Source organism: Dasypus novemcinctus, chromosome 26 (genome assembly GCF_030445035.2).
Source record: "Dasypus novemcinctus isolate mDasNov1 chromosome 26, mDasNov1.1.hap2, whole genome shotgun sequence".
NCBI lineage: Eukaryota > Metazoa > Chordata > Mammalia > Cingulata > Dasypodidae > Dasypus > Dasypus novemcinctus.
Genome location: NC_080698.1, coordinates 31,513,162 through 31,529,544, shown reverse-complemented (window position 1 = coordinate 31,529,544; position 16,383 = coordinate 31,513,162). Strand labels below are relative to the sequence as shown.

The following is a 16,383-nucleotide window of genomic DNA, read 5'->3' as shown; positions in this document are numbered from 1 at the left end:
TGCCATGGGGGGTTTGCTTTAGATTAAACATTAGAGATAACAGTAAGTGCCCTATGTTCCCTTCTCCAGTCCCATTCTTCCTCCCTCCTCAGAGACAACTACCACCCAAAATTGGCTGCATATTCACATAGTCCATGTTTTTATGCATTTACAACATAGAACCTATAAAAGTATATGTTATTTTTCTGTGATTTTCTTTCAAAATTACATAAACATTGACCATAGGTAGGTTTGACCCAACATGCTTTTATCACTCAATCTTATATTTATGAGATATATATATATGATGATTCCTACACAACTAATTCATCTATTTCTATTCTGTATGATCCAATCCATTCCCTGATTTACGGACATTTAGGCTGAATACAATTGCAATCACAAGCAGTGCTTCAGTGAGCAACCTTCTCCATGTCTTCTTCAGGGTTTCTCTAAGGTATAAACCTTAAAGAGGAATTGCTAGATAATAAGGTATGCACATTGAAAACTTTGTTAAATGTTGTCCACTTGATCCCAAAAGTGTTTGTAACAAGCTGCACTACCGCTAGCAATGTATGAGTATTCTGATTTCCCCTATCCTCTCTAAACAGTATTATCAGGTTTTCTAATTTTTGCCAATCTGATTGTGTGTAAAATGGTATCTATTAATAGTTATTGCTTCATTTCACATTTCTCTGACTACAAATCAAGTCGACATGTTGTGAATTGTCTTTACCTTCCCTCTTACCCCATTATTTTCTACCTTCCCTGAAGAATGGATCCAAACCAAAAGCTTTAAGAGAGCTTCCATTTTCATTTGCCCCATTTGCACTCGTGCTTTTACCCAATATTTCTCCAAAGTAAAATGAAAAAAAAAACAACAAAAAAAAACATAAACTGTCTTTTAAAATTTATTTTAGAGAAAGTTCTTTTAATATTTTAATAACCTTATTAAGGATGAACCTTGAAAAAGTTATAGTGTATGCAATAAGCCAAACACCAGAGCCAGGGGAAGGGGGCAATGGGAAGTTATTGTTTAATGGGTACAGAGTTTCTGTTCGCGGTGATGAAAAAATTTTGGTAATAGATGGTGGTGATGGGAGCACAATATTGTGAATGTAATTAATACCACTGAACTGTACACTTAACAAGGATTAAAATGGAGAAAAATAACCTTATTGGGGAACTAATCTACAAACATAGTAAAATTGTCCAAATATAAAACTTGACTTCTGAATAGGGAAAATCAGTTTTTTAAACAAATATGAACCTTTGTATGCAAGTAGATGCACTATCTAAACACAATCACTAACTATAATATCCAAATTTAAAGGAGAAGATAAAAACCTTATATGGTATCAAGGAAGCATCTCTGTGGCAACCCAAGTTGTCTTTCATGTTAAAAATCATTCTATCATAATATCAATGGCCCAACTTTTATAATACTGTCTCCCTAAAGTTTGGCTAAAAAACCTAGTAGAATTTAGCAGTTAGTAAGGGAAACCTACCATATTGTATAACCTTTAGCACCAAAGGCATATTTTAACACAAAGATACATAAATGGAAAACAGTCATATGAAAAGATGTTCAACATTGTTAAGTCACTAGGGAAATGCAATTTACATTAAAACCACAATGAATTAGTACCACATACCTATCAGAGTGACTAAAACGAAAAAAAAATAACAAAACCCTGACCATAGAAAGTGATAACAAAGCTGCAAGGAAATGAAAGTCTTGTACACTGGTAGTGAGAATGTAAAATGCTACAGGCACTTTGGAAAAAGTATGGCATTTTCTTAAAAAGTTAAATATATGCCAACTATATAATTCAGCTGTTCCACTCTCAGGTAATGACCCAGGAGAAATGAAAGCTTATATAAATACAAAGACCTATACACAAATACTTATAGCAGCTTTATAACAGCCTCAGATTGGAAACAATTCCAAATATCCATCAACAGGTGAGCAGATAAGCAAATGGTAGTATATTTATATGGAATACTACTCACCAATAAAAAAGGATGAACTATTGATACACACAACAACACTCCTGGATAGCGAAATAATTATACTAAGTGAAAGAAGCCAGACAAAAAAAGAGATCATCCTCTATGACTCCATATTTATTAAACTTTAGAAAGCACAAACTAATCTATAGTGAAGAAGTCAAATCAGTGGTAGGCTGGGATGAGGGAAGAAGGGCTGGGCAGTGCAGGAAGGAGGGCTGATGAAGATGTACCAGCAAGCTTTTGGAGTTAAAGGATATGCACACTATGTTGACCATAGAGACAATTTCTTATAATGTGACAAAATTTATCAAATGGCACGTTTTCAATATCCGTAGTTGATCATGTGTCAATTATGGCACAATAAAGCTATTTTAAAAAATGACTACAATAACTAGTGGTAATTGAAACTATCCTATAATTATGCTGTGCTAACATTTCCACCAACATGTATTGTCTCACATATATCTATTAGCCTGTGAGGTAGGTACTATTTATTCTTATTTTTCAGAGGGGTGAAGAATTCAGAGAAGAAAACATCATAGTAGACTGGATTTTTTTTTTCTCTTAATTAATTCTGCCTTATACTAACTACTTAATTTATAACTAGGCATGTCCCAAGAGCTGGGGGGATGGGGGTGGAAGATGCAGTCCAGCTCTTACCTTATTTACAGTCTATAAGAGCAAAAATAATTAATGGCAGTAGAAAGGATAAATCAATATGTAAAATACGTAAAATATAAGCAAAATTCTAGGAGGAGGTAGGCAGAGAGTGGCAGGAGAGAGAATTGGAAGAAAGAGAAAAAGTCATGAACGGTTTCACCAGAAGACTGTGTTTGAGCTGAGCCTTATCAGATGGACAGGGTTCGGCCAGGGATAAATGGAAGCAGAAGGACATACAAGGAGAAGAAATTCAGAGCAAACTTTCAACATGTCTCCTACTATTTCTCATGCTGCTCAGTATGTGATGTGGACAAATAAACAAAATCTAAAAATGTTCAAAAATGTTAGTTCTCTTAAGTCTTTGGTCTAGTTAATGGGTTGTTTTTGTTTGTTTTTTTCATTTTTTAATCTTTTTTTTTTTAAAGCTACATAGATCACACAAAATGTTACATTAAAAAATATAAGAAGTTCCCATATACCCCACTCTACCCACACCCCCCACTAATGGGTTGTTGAAAGGCAGTGAAGCATCATTTTCTAAACTATCGTTTATATTTTTGACTGTTTTGATCACTGCTCTAGTATTAGTGCCTAGAATACTGCTTGGTTCATAGCAAGCACTAAATAAATATTTGCGAAATAAACAAATGAATAAAAATTCCAGAGAGTGCAAAAGGAGACAATAATTAATGAACAATTGTGGGTAACGCTGATTTAAACCTATCATTACAAGTTTTGTCCTAGCCCTTTTATTCAAAATCTGTAATAGTAATCATAATAATGATAGCAGCCACTACATTTATTGAGCACTTACTTTGTGCCATTCGGACTACTGCCATTAACCAAAAAAAAAAAAAAAGAAGAGGTAAAAAGTCAAACTGAGAAAGAAGCCTCCATGACAAGGATCCTTCGTAGCACAGGTAACAAAAGGAGCTCTCTTTATAGTTCTCAGCTCAAGGTCTCCTTACATTCTCTTACCTACACCCCATCAAAGTCTTGCATGTCCAAGATGATAGGTTAGTGTCAGAAGCAGGTCTCAGGTCAAGGTCACAGAACAGAAGCCAACAGACAAATTACACCGTGACTGTGAACTCACTGATCCAGTGTTGTAAGCGAGACTTTACTTATCATCAGAAGCCACTAAGAAGTTTTTTTTTAAAAATACAGAGTCCAAGGCCACTTCCATATGCAAAGACTAGGAGCTAGCTTCCTTTATTTTTAAAAGCTTCCCAGGATATCCCACCAATTAGGGAGTTTGAAAATCACTGTTCTAAACCACAAATTAGGCCTATATCACAGAGAAAAACTGTTCTTATGACACACATTGCATTTTCATCTCTACAGTTTCAACATAATTGAAACTAAAACCCCTAAAATGTGGTCCACTTAAAAGCAGATCTAATTCCTAAACTCTGACAATTCAGAGAAAATAGCAAATAGATATGTACAAACAAAATTGTAAGTGATGAAACATGATAGAAAATACCATTATTGCATTCTTCTAATCACTCTATATTTCTATAAAACAAAAATAAACCAAGCAATTTATTTTAAAATTTAAAAACATTTGGCTTTTAACTCTCTCTCCACCTCTCTAGCTACTTAAAAATGTTCGAGGAAATTCCAACTATATATTATGAACTGCCAATAACCAAGTCAAAGGCAAGATCTTAAAAAGACAAAGAATTGAATATGTTATCATCTCAGTGTTCCAGAGGTTCTGAGTGTAACTAAAGACTGCACAGTAATTAAAAGTGGTATTTTTGTCAGAAGATCAAACCAGAGTCACATATTAAAAAAAAAAAAAAAGCCTCGGGCTAGTTTTCAAAGGGGTCTATTTTATACCAGACCTAAGATCTATCTGTTTAACCCTTCATCTGGAGGAAAACATAAATCATCCACATAAGCCTACTGGACAGTTAGATCACTGAAACATAAAAACCAAGGAGAAAAGAGTGGGTCATGAATTAAACTGTGATTTAACAAAACAAACAAATTAACCCTGAAGTATGTCCCAGTATTCTAGGTGCTGGATCAGACCAGTAATAAAACGAGTAGGCAGGGTCCAGGTTCTCATAACATGTACTGAGGGGTTTTGAACTTTAATCAAAGAACTGAGCTTTAAGTGTAAACATACTGAGCATGGAGTTCACTGCCAGGGTCTCATGAATTTATGTAAATGGAAAGAAAATGAAGAAGCACAAAAAATGATAGGGATTTTCAATTGCTGGAGAAATAAAAGAAAGGAACAACCACATAACACGAATCTATGACTGTAGTATGGAAAAGGTCTCAATTCCATTGGATGGCCTCCTCTCTATTTATATTTTCACCAAACATGGCAGGCATAATTAGAGGAAAAGCTCCCTCTCCATTGGGACAGGGGTCACAACTCAATTTCCAATGCAAACCAAACAATCATAAAACAAATGACACTACTACCACTTGCCCCGTCTTGCTTGACTGGGCCAGGGTTTCATCTCCCCCTTTCACTTTCAAGTGGGCACCGAGTAGAGGACAACTTCGAGTTTGTGACATGTCTACTTGCAAGGCTGACACATGTCACGATAAATGAGCCGTACAATTGCCAACACCATGAAAAGTTCTTGGTGATGTAGAGAGGAGGCTACACTTAGCACACACTCTGGAAGGGGATCACCTACCTCCAAAGCTCAAAGCACTGCCCACGTTTTCTGTGGATTAATGAATTAGATAAGTAGGGACATTAAAAATGCCCTCTTTTCAGGATTTACTATAACAATTAGCTTCATTGTCCAGTTACACTCCATGCAGAAGTGTAGAGCTTACTCACAGGATGGGACAAGTTGTCTTGCCTCAAATGTGCGATTAGATCATGTCCCACTGGGGGTAAAATAATTAAGCAATATTAACTTCTATAGGCTCAGACCACTATTCCTTCTAATTGCATCCTGACAAAGACAGTCTAAAGAAAAGTGAAACATGGGGGAGAGAGAGAGGATGAGCAGAAGGGCAGGGTCAGTGGCAAAATGGCTAAAAACTTGGGCTTTCAGCTGAAAACATCGTGCTCGACCCCACGAAACCTTTGGTAAAATGGAATACCTGTTTTAAAAAATGCAATTTAAAAAAAGAGCCAAAATACTTGCATTGTTAATAACGCACTTCATATTTAGAAAAAAGGCTCTGAAAGAGAGTAAATACTACTACTTTTAGTGCAAACAAAGGTAAAGTCTTACTACAGATACCCCAGATTTCATCAAACACGGGAACAGACAATCCAATTTGGTTCAAGAACATTTCCTTTTATCTACCTGGTCTAGGAGCATGCTGCTTGAAAGTACCACCAAGACCAAAGCCTTAGATAGATAAAAGTTATACTGTAACAACTTACATGGAAGAGCTCAATGTACTCCACACATATCTCATTTCCTCCTCACAGGTTGTTGTTGTTTTCAAAAATTGAAATAACTTTTCTGGGGACATGTACAAAGCGGGGCTTATGGTGCTTAATATATTTTAAACCTCTCTAGGTATTACTATTCCAGGAAAATTCTTCAAATGTTCTAATATTAATAGATAACTCAGGAATTTCACCAAGTAATATCTGTAAATAGAGCTTGCATAACCACTTTCATAACTTTATCCATCTATCTTACTTCCTGGGAAAGCATTACCCCCTCATTCCTCATTTGTCTTAATTATGCTACTTTTATTCTTGAATAAATTATCTAGTCAAATCTTCCTAAAATATTTAAAACATAACTTCCTCTTAACATACTTACCTAAACTGCTTCTTCCTTAATAAAAAAAGGACCAGCTGCATGTTTCCTTCTCCCCTTTTTTAACCCTCTTCTATTGTTCTTGTCAACTCTAGCTCCAAAAAAAGGTCACTGGTTTGCCAAGTGTCAGCCAGTGTCACCTCATGAGTCAATCAGGATGAGCACAAAGAACAAAATGTGGGAGGTGTTGGGTTAAACAGGACCAGGAAGGAGGAGAAGTAAGATAATTGTACCACACATTTTATGCCAACCTAATTAAGGAGGCACTCGTAAATGAGAGGAGGGCAATTTAGACACAGGAGAATAGCAAGAATAAGATAAGGAAGTATCACAATTTTTTAATTCTGTGAAGGAAGGTTATTATTGATGTAAAAATAACTGGCTGCAATGGGGCTAGGTGAAGAAGCCTTGACTGGAAGCAGAGGAAAAGTTCACCTACCCACTGTGATTCAAAGTGTGGTTGAGAAAGCCACTGCCTCCTGTCTTCAGGTCCCACCAGTGCCTGCCTTTACTTTCATTGAAAATCATTTCTCCCAGGCTCTCTACCCCCAGCAGTAATCACGACTGCTTAATATACAAAGACTTCTTGAGAGGAGTCATGCAAGTTACTCTCAGCAAGGCTATCTTGATTCATAAAATCTAAAGACAGAAGAGTATAGACTCAGATAGGGGTAGAACTGGTTTTTAAAGAGGAAGGTCTCTGAAACAGTTACCTGTTTTGCAGTCATGCCCCAGGCATACCCCAGTGAGAGACACCATCCAGAAATAAGGTCTGCCTAAAGCCAAAGGCCCTTATAATCATACCTGTCAGACGTTGGTTGCATTTTTTTCTTTTTGTCTGGAAGCAATTCACATCTCCTGAAATAACTGCTTATACAGTCACCATAGGACGTTCTCCCTAGGAGAATGCTCTTAAGTAGGTTTCAGAAGAATCTTTCAGGTTCTTCTGCCAAGGCAAGCACAGGTTGTATCTGAACTGGTGGCTTTCTGAAGACCTTGGCATATCAACTGTGAGAGGACAGAATTAAATTCTTCTGATTGGAGAGTCCTTCTCAGGAACACCTGCCCACATCACTGAGAAAGGTTCACCAGGTTCACGCTCCCTCTACAAACAGCAGAGCAGGCCCCACTTTTTAAGACTCAAGTCTGATCTGGATACCCCATACCTTTTAGTTGATTCTCACTGCTCTTGGGATGAAGGTAAGAATTTTTATGATGGCCTACCAGGTCCTGCTAGGCACTGTGGCCCCCGCCCACCCCATTAACCTTACATTATACAATTCTTACCCTTGTACTCTGCACACAATCGCCCTGCTCTTCATCCCATCTCCTGGGGTTTCCAAGCCCTCTGGCACCATGGGGCCTGGGCACAAGCTTTTCTTTACACCCTTGACTGTTCCCTCATCACAGACTTCACAGCTCCAGCATCACTAGTTGGAAAATCCTTCCCTTTGCAAACTCTTCCCCACTTCTCTGCTATATGTCCCCACTGAATCTTCTTTATTTCCACTATAACACTTACTTTAGTTCTTTAGTTAGTCATCATACCTTTGGTGGTGAGATTTTCCAAGTGTCCATCTCCTTCTCTAAACAGTAAGCCCCAGGAAAAGAAAGAGGCTTCTGGTTTTTCTCCTCATTAGATCACTAGCACATATAACTGTTAGTTTGAATAAAACGATAATGAATGAATGAATGAGTATATACTTGTTTCCATTTCTTCTCTGTCATTCACTCATTAAATTGGCGGCTCTACCCATCCTCCTTCACTTTCCCAAAATTGTTCTTCCAAAGGCCACAGTGGCCTCCCAATGGACCAACCCAAAGGACACTTTCCAATCTTTAATGTCCTGGACATATCTGCCATATCTCCAACTGATCAGCTTTTTTATACCTCAAAACCCCTCTCTTAGCTTCTGCCTTGTCAGGGTCTCCAAGCTTTGTTCCTACTATTTTGCATCTCTTCACAGGTTCTCCCTGACTTCTGTCCTAACATTTTATTAGTGTGTCCCAGAGTTCTTCTCAAGGGTCACATCTTCCCCACACCACTCTCTCTAGTGACCTTATACTCTTCTGGATTAAAATACTCACTATATTACTGAGTTCCAAATTTGAAGCTCAAGTTCAGACTTGGCCCTAGAAGCAGAAGGATTCCCTTACCCTGATCACAAGACCTCCTGCCCACCTCTCCAGCCTCATTCCTCTTAGTTGTATCACCTCCAGCAGCCCTGGCCTTCTCTATGTTCTCTGCCTCTTTCTTCCCAGCACAGGGTCTTTGCATAGCAGTTTCCTCTGCCTGAAACACTCTTCCCTCATCCCTTCACCAGATTAAAGCCTGATCACTCTTCAGATTACAGAAGAGGTGATTATAGAAAGACTTCTCTGATGCTGTACATCAAATCCTCCAATCACCAACTCCCATAGCACTGTGCCCCTTTCCTGCCTGGTATCTATTGAAGCTGCATCTGTACATTGGTTTCTGTGATTATTTGATTAACAATTTTCTCCTTTATTATCAGTGAGCTCGCAAGGTCATGGAAAAATCTCTTCACCATTGTATCCTCAAATCAAGAAAAATACCTTGTACACTGTTGGCATGCAGAAAATATTCATTTTATGTATTTACTCCTGCTTGACATTATAAGAATAGAACAGAATAATCATGAACAGCAAATGCTGTGAATCACGTAGATTTGATTTTGCTAGTTTGTTCATCCATTCATTTACACTCATGCATTTATTCATTAATCAGTAAATGTTTATGAGTACTTATTATAAATTACATACAAATGTAACATGCTCAGGATACAGAAGTGGAAAAAAAAGAAATATGATCCCAACTTTCAAAGATTTCAATCCCAGCTCTACCAATTATTAGCAATGTCGGTACAGATTAGCCATCAGCAAACTTTAAGTAAAGGGCCAAATACTACAATATTTTCAGCCCTGAGAGCTGTGAGATCTTTTTCGTAGCTCTACCACTGTAGTGCAAAACAACCCAAAGACAATGCGAAAGTGAAGAAACATGTTCTCTGTAACTTCAGAAAAGCAAGAGGTAGGCAGGATTTGACCTATGAACACAGGTGGTGTAGTACAAGTTCTTAATCTCTCCTTACCTCAGTTTCCTTCTATGTAAAATGTATATAGGAGTAAACTGTCTGTAAAATTGTTGTGAAGATTGAATGAAATGAAGACCACACCCATGTTCTGTTCAGCGCAGTGCATGGCACGCAGGGTTGGCAATGACAATGATAATCATGATGGAGTCATCCCACAGTTGCCCTCAAACTGAAAACATCCAAAGCTGAACACATCATCTCCACCAACAAATCAACTCCTCTCATTACTCCCTGCTCAACTACATAGTCTCCAGGACTGAAATCCTGAAGATAGTCTTGCTATCTTGCTGTCTTCCTTATACTTTTTAAAAAATCAGTGCTTTCTTCTACATCTTCCAAGACTTCTGGAGTCAACTTTCATCTTTTATCTCCCAAATTATCCTGGCAGCCTCCTCTGCTCCAATAGTGTTCCACTAAAACCAATCTCCCCACCTCCACCAAGCTCCCAGAGAAGTCTACTTGACCAAGTCCTTCTCCTTCTCTAAAATGAAAACAAATGAACAAACAAAAGAAAACAAAAACAAGCAAATGCCATCAGTGGCTACGCACCTGCTGCACAGACCCAAGTTCCTTAGTGTCGTCTAGAAGGCCCGTTACCAACTGGACCCTGCTCCCGCGTCCAGCTTCACTCCCAACACCTTCCACTGCCTGACATTTCACTGCTTCACATCAAGAACCAGAAAACCTCCATTCCTCCCCTCATGCCATGTTCCCTAACCAAGCCTTTTGGAAGTAATCATACTTGTTCTTCAAGTTTCAACACATTAGCCACCAGGGATCCTTCTCTCACCTCCTCAGGCTGACCTGCAATGCCTCTGTGGACCCACATCACCTCCCCAAATGTCTTCATTGCTGGATAAGTAAAAGTTACGATGTTAGAGAGTTCACTGGTACAAGCTAATATTTATGGAATGCTTCCCTACTTGTCCTCCAGTACTATGAGTGAAGGCTCCAGGAGCTGTGCTATAAACTTCACATACATTATTTCATTTAATTAGCACAACTCTGAAGTAGACTCAGGTACTTCTGCTCTAACTCCATTTGTACAATGCTGAAAAATGTTGTGTTCTGCAAATCACACACTATGAATAATAGGGCATATAAGAAAAAAGGTTAGGGCCAGAACCCTCAAAATCTATTGATTTTGTAATCAGCCCATGACTGTGATAATAAGTAAATCCCAATTATATACCAGTTGGTTTAATTTCCACCTGTACTTGTAGCCAGCACCTCAGAAAGCCTTCAATCCTGAGACTCCTACCTCTTCTCTTCCCAGTGTAGGCTGTGAATGGCAAATGCTTCTAATATAGATCATTTTCAAAACAAAACAAAACAAAAACTAAGATGAAAATCTCATCAGAGGGAAATGTGCTTGCAGCTGCTTCATCTGCACTCTCAACCTCTCTGGAGAGTGGGCCTGACGGAATGCCAAGTAGTTTTTGAATTCCAGATTCCACTAAACCAGTCTTTACCTGCAGGAGGGGCAGGCACTTTGTGAATACCGTTTTTGTCCTTTGTTATTGTTGTTGTTGTTTTAATCTTAAAAGTCTTCATCTATGGTTAAGGCTCTCTCTTTAAATATGAGAAAGTTTGCTCCTAATCACATCAAAGCATGAGCATGTTGGGGAAAATGACCAAAAATAATTTTATGTTACACTGTCATGACTGCTTTATGTACGAATTACATTTGACGTATTCCCATTAAAGAAACACATTGTAACAGAATGGGGTAGAATGATACTATGCTCATTTTACAGGTGAGGAAACAAGGTTTAGACTCAAGACTAAACTCAAGATTGCATAATGGCAGAGCAAAGAATCAAAAGCAAGCAGTGTAAATCCAGATTGGGTATTTAAAGAAGGAAGGAAGGGAGAAAAAGAGGGAGAGAAGGAGGAAAAGAAGAGGAAGGATGGAGGAAAAGTGGGCAAGGATATTAGCATCTATAAAGGTATTCTCCAAGGAAATAAAGAGAAAGAATTGAAAGATCCCTGTTTAAAATGCCTTCAGGAACATCTCAGAAATAAGTGATAGCCCCCATTGATATTATAATTAGTAAAACACACTTAGACAAAAAATGGAACATCTAAGTAACAGTAGAAGAGGTTTTCCAACTTAACCTCCTGCCACCCTCAAGGAGAAACTGAATGACTTACACTGCAGAGAAACTGTATTATTCGCACTTGAGGTTCTTTATCATGACAACTGTTTTGTGTTGTCTAATACTTAAACGTAATGTTTCTTTTGAGGACTTAAATGTATATATATATATATACACACACACACACATTAATTTTTTTAAAAAGATACTTAGAGTATATAAATGTTACATTTTATATATATATACACACACACTTATTAATTTTTTTTAAAAAGATACTTAGATTACATAAATGTTAAATAAAAAATATAGGGGACCCCCTTATGCTCTGCTTCCTACCTTCCCACATTTTTCCACATTAACAACATCCTTCATTAGTATGGTATATTCGTTACAATTGATGAACTAATTTGGGAGCACTGCCACTAAGCATGGATTATAGTTTACAGTGTAGTTTACACTCTCTTGCATATTTTTGTATATTATTACAAGATATATAATGGCCTGTATCTGCCATTGCAATGTCAATCGGGATGATTCCCAAGTCCCGAAAATGCTCCTAAATTATACCTATTTTTTTCTCTCCCTCCCCTCAAAACCTCCAATGACCCCTGCCTCCATATCAATGCTAGAATATGATAAGTATGTAGTAGAATAACAGTGAATCTACTCTAGTCCATCATTCATTCCCCAGTCCTGAGGATTCTGGGATGGTGCCCATTATGCTTCTAATTGAGAGGGGGCTTAGATGCCATGGGGCAGATGGACTGTCTCTGTTCCTTGGGATGGTCGTTGTCCATCATCGTCTCCTTGTTAGCTGTCCTGGGTGAGTCCAATGAACTGAAGAGTAGGTATTGCAACTCTGATTCAGGGCCCAGCTGGTACACTGACAGGTCAAGGATTTAAGTCCCTTCGACATATACCTATCAACTCTAGTACTAAGTATAGGTTCAGATAGAAGGGGCAGAAGAACCACGTGTAGAGAAACCACAACTGAGTCTAACTCTGTCATACTGGGGAACATAAATTCCACAGTAGGGCCCACAGGCAAGGCACCAAACTCCTGAGCTGTCTGCCCTGCCTATAGTGTCTGGATGTCTCCAGAGCCCTCCATCTCATTGACCGCCAAAGTGAATCTTTCAAGGGCTTTTAAAGTCCTTTGTAGTCTTCATCTTATTGCAAATGAAACTTAAGTGATATGGAGTTGGGTGGGCATCTACCAAGAAAAGAGAAGACAGTTCTTTCTATGTCAGAGCTAAAAGGAGACTCAGATATTCTTGTTAGATCAGGAGACTCAGACCCTGAGAGGCAACTTCACCAAGGTAATAGAACAGTTCCTTGCAGAGGCATGGACTGTTACATATGTATGTTTGATTTCCTGGCTGCAGTATCAATTGTAAAGTAGTAGACTTTGCAAGATGGATTGGAAGGAATGGCCCTAGCTGCTAAAACAAATATCAAATAATGGGTTGGCTTAACAAGAAGTATTTATTGGCTCATGGTTTCAGAGGCTAGAAGGTTTGCCTCCTTCTGGAGTTGGTATCTTCTGGCTGGTCAGCAATCTTGGTGTTTCTTGGTTTTTTCTTCACATGACAATGAACATGGCAGCATCTTTGCTTTTCTCTTCCAGGTTCTGCAGGCTTCAATCTCTGGCTGCTCCCAGGGGCTTTCTCTTTCCATGTCCAATTTCCTAAGGTCATATTGGATTAAGGCTGCCCTCATTCACTTTGGTCACCTTAACTAAAACATCTTTAAAGGTCCTACTTGCAAATGGGTTCACACCCACAGGACGAGGGGTTGGGACCTGAACATGCCTTTTGTGGGGCGCATGATTCAATTGTCAGTGGTATATATAATGAAAATAAGATAAATTGTTTAATAACAAAAATAAAGGTCAGCAAGTAGTTAGTATTAACTACAGAACATTCAAGGTGACATGTTTCTAAAATAGAAAAAATAAATTTTAAGCCATTACATAAATAAAGGGAGATGGGCAGGAGGGGGTAGGGGAAATTGGCTGCAAGATCTTAGATTAGAAAGAAAATGGAAAGAAGGAAGAGCATATGTGTCAAACTGCTCAGAGACTAGAAAGAAATCATTATGCAATTTGACTAGCAACAAATACAGAAATACAGAAACTTCCTGTATTCAGGAAGTTTTCATCCATTGACTGGTTCTGTAATGTGGGCTTGGGGATGAGAGGCTGTGGACCTCTACGTGCCTAAAAACAATAATGCTTTAAAATGCGAACAGTAAATAAAATCACGAATGGTCATCTATATTTAACCTGAATTCCAGAACCAAAATTGTTGGCTTTTTGACTTAAAAGTCAAAGTTTAATTTCAGAATTAGAGAGCATTTTGACGGCCCAACATCTATTAATTTTCTTGAAAACTTAACTCCAATTTTTATCACTTTGCCCAGAATTTTCTATAAATAAAGATTTAACTGTGGCCTAATTTGGCTGTCAGTCATCAAGATGATTTCTAAGAATTGTAAGTAAATGGTGTAATTTTGGGCGAAATTTAAGATTGCAGCCAAACACACCCTTCTCCATAAGAAAAGTAGTTGTTAAGGAAAATTGCATAGCCAGGCAATTTTAAGAATAAGAATTCCTTCTGCTAAAAGGTAACTCAACAGTTATCAATTCAAAGGATCTTAATACATTCTATGTACCTCTAGATAAACTAATTCCAGTTCATATATAGAATTAACTTTCTTTACCTTTTGCTAAAGCATTACCCTTTTAGTCACTTCTCAAGAACTCATTATGTGGCCAAATTACTGCGGACTTGGGTGTGTGTCTGGTTGGACACTGATGGTAGTTAGTGCACAGCATTATCAAATACCAAGCAAGTATCCTGTGCCAAGCATGTGCTAAGTGCTTTGCAAGCAACGTATCACTTATTTCTCCCAGCAACTCTATGAGCTAGGGACTTTTATTATTCCTGTTATGTAGATAAGTGAACTGAGGTTCAGAAAGGATTTGGACACTGCCCACACCAGTCCCAGGCCCATGTCCTTGTCCTTCCTTAAACACAAACACATACACTGCAATTAGGTGCAAGAGTAGCACCTAATCAAATGTCATTTGGCCAGGAGTTCTTTTTAGTAAAATTTAACTGAAGGGAAAAAAAAAGTGGAATCCAAGTACATTTAGGAAACAAAGATCACGATCCAGTGAAGAAGTTCCCCAAGAGGTGTCAAAGTGATTTCTGGTTTTTCATTCTTACTAGGTGATTATAAGCATGAGAAGGGAGACGAGAAGATAATCTTTGTCTTCCGGGAAAAGAAAAATTGCACTTCACGGTCCTTGAGTGAGCTGGTCTTGGGGCGGTGTGCTGGGTGCAAGGTAAGCCCTTGAGTATCAGAAAACTTGTTTTTTTCTGTGGAGCTTCCTAAAATGATCATTTGTTTTATTACAATCAATGGGGCAATCATTGGGTATAGTGCCTCCAGCAGAAAACTAACACTGGAAAAGAAAAAAGAAAGCAAGCAAAAGACAGTCTGTTGATGTCATTGCTCCAGTGTAACACGCGTAGCCAGGATTATGGCCACATCAGTACAAAGTCCTTTGATGTAAGAGACTGATCATCAAGGGCCTAGTGCTTGTGAAATTATAGATGTTAGGGTCCTGCAAACTCTCAAAGGGCATTTTGTTTCTACCAATTAATGAAATCCAATTAAGGAAAGAAAAAAAAAGCATAGACTCCAAAAGTAAAATTTAAATAAAACTTGACATCTGGGGAAAAAAACTTTCCTAAAAAGAAGGAGCTTCTAGCCCTTCTCAAAAAACAACTATGTCAAGGCCCTATGTGATTATTAGCAGTTGTGCTTTTAGTTTTCCTGGATTCAGAAAATGTCTAAATACAAGAAAGAAGTGAAATATATGGTTTTGGTAATAATTTGTACTTTGTTAAAGATGGACACATCTACTTTATTAGAAAAAAAATGGTGCCTATACAAGTGAGGTATAAATGTAATATATGCAAACATTTGTGGACATGTGGATTCCCTGACCCACTCAGCATTCCTCCACCGGTCCAATAGCTTCTGTAGCTAAACAAAGAAGCACTACTTGAAAGCAGTTAACTTCAGAGTTTCCTGTTGTTCTCAGTGTTATCTTACCTCCAAACTCACATCTGCAAGATTACCCAGCTTTAAATGATTTTCATCAACATAGGCATGAATGGTATATGCATATACCATAAGTAGCTGTTGAATATTTTGCAACGTCAACTGATCGATTTTACATGAAGGCAACATTTTCTTTGCCTGTCCTCCTCTTCCTCGCTCTTCTCAAAGTGCCTGCCTATTGTACCATGTTGGAGATGTGTTGTAAGTATTTACAAGTCAAAGGGTTTAGGAAATCCTACAGTAAAGAAACTTGTTTGACTCTAGCCTTTCCCATTTGTCTTAGGTTTCTTACAAACTAACTGCCAGGATCCTATAGTGCTGATTCTCAAACTTGAGCCGGCATCAGAATGTCCCAGAGGGCTGTTTAAAGCACAGATTGATGGGCCCCTACCTTCAGAATTTCCCACTTAGCAGGTTTGGGGTGGGCCCGGAAGGTGAGCATTTCTTTTGAGTTCCCAGATCATCCAAGGGCCACAAGTCCCAAATACACTTTGAGAACCACTAAGCTTCAGAATAATTATTAAGAAACACCAAATTGGAAGCAAACTTGGTCCAGTGGTTAGGGTGTCTGTCTACCACATGGGAGGTCCGCAGTTCAAATCCCGGGCCTCCTTGACCTAT

The 16,383-nt window shown here is 38.3% G+C and overlaps 1 protein-coding gene and 1 long non-coding RNA gene across 8 annotated transcripts in view; one reads left to right on the top strand and one right to left on the bottom strand.

Annotated features, from left to right (window-relative positions):
* Nucleotides 1-16,383, bottom strand: part of MITF (melanocyte inducing transcription factor) — a 235,428-nt gene that overhangs the window by 52,478 nt on the left and 166,567 nt on the right. The gene's annotated exons all lie outside the window — the stretch shown is intronic.
* LOC131276105 (uncharacterized) overlaps nucleotides 1-16,383 on the top strand; it is a 173,773-nt gene that overhangs the window by 85,800 nt on the left and 71,590 nt on the right. For both annotated transcript variants that reach the window (XR_009183593.1, XR_011647545.1), the window contains exon 3: nucleotides 14,862-14,977. This is a non-coding gene — a long non-coding RNA (uncharacterized lncRNA). The remainder of the gene's footprint in view (nucleotides 1-14,861; nucleotides 14,978-16,383) is intronic.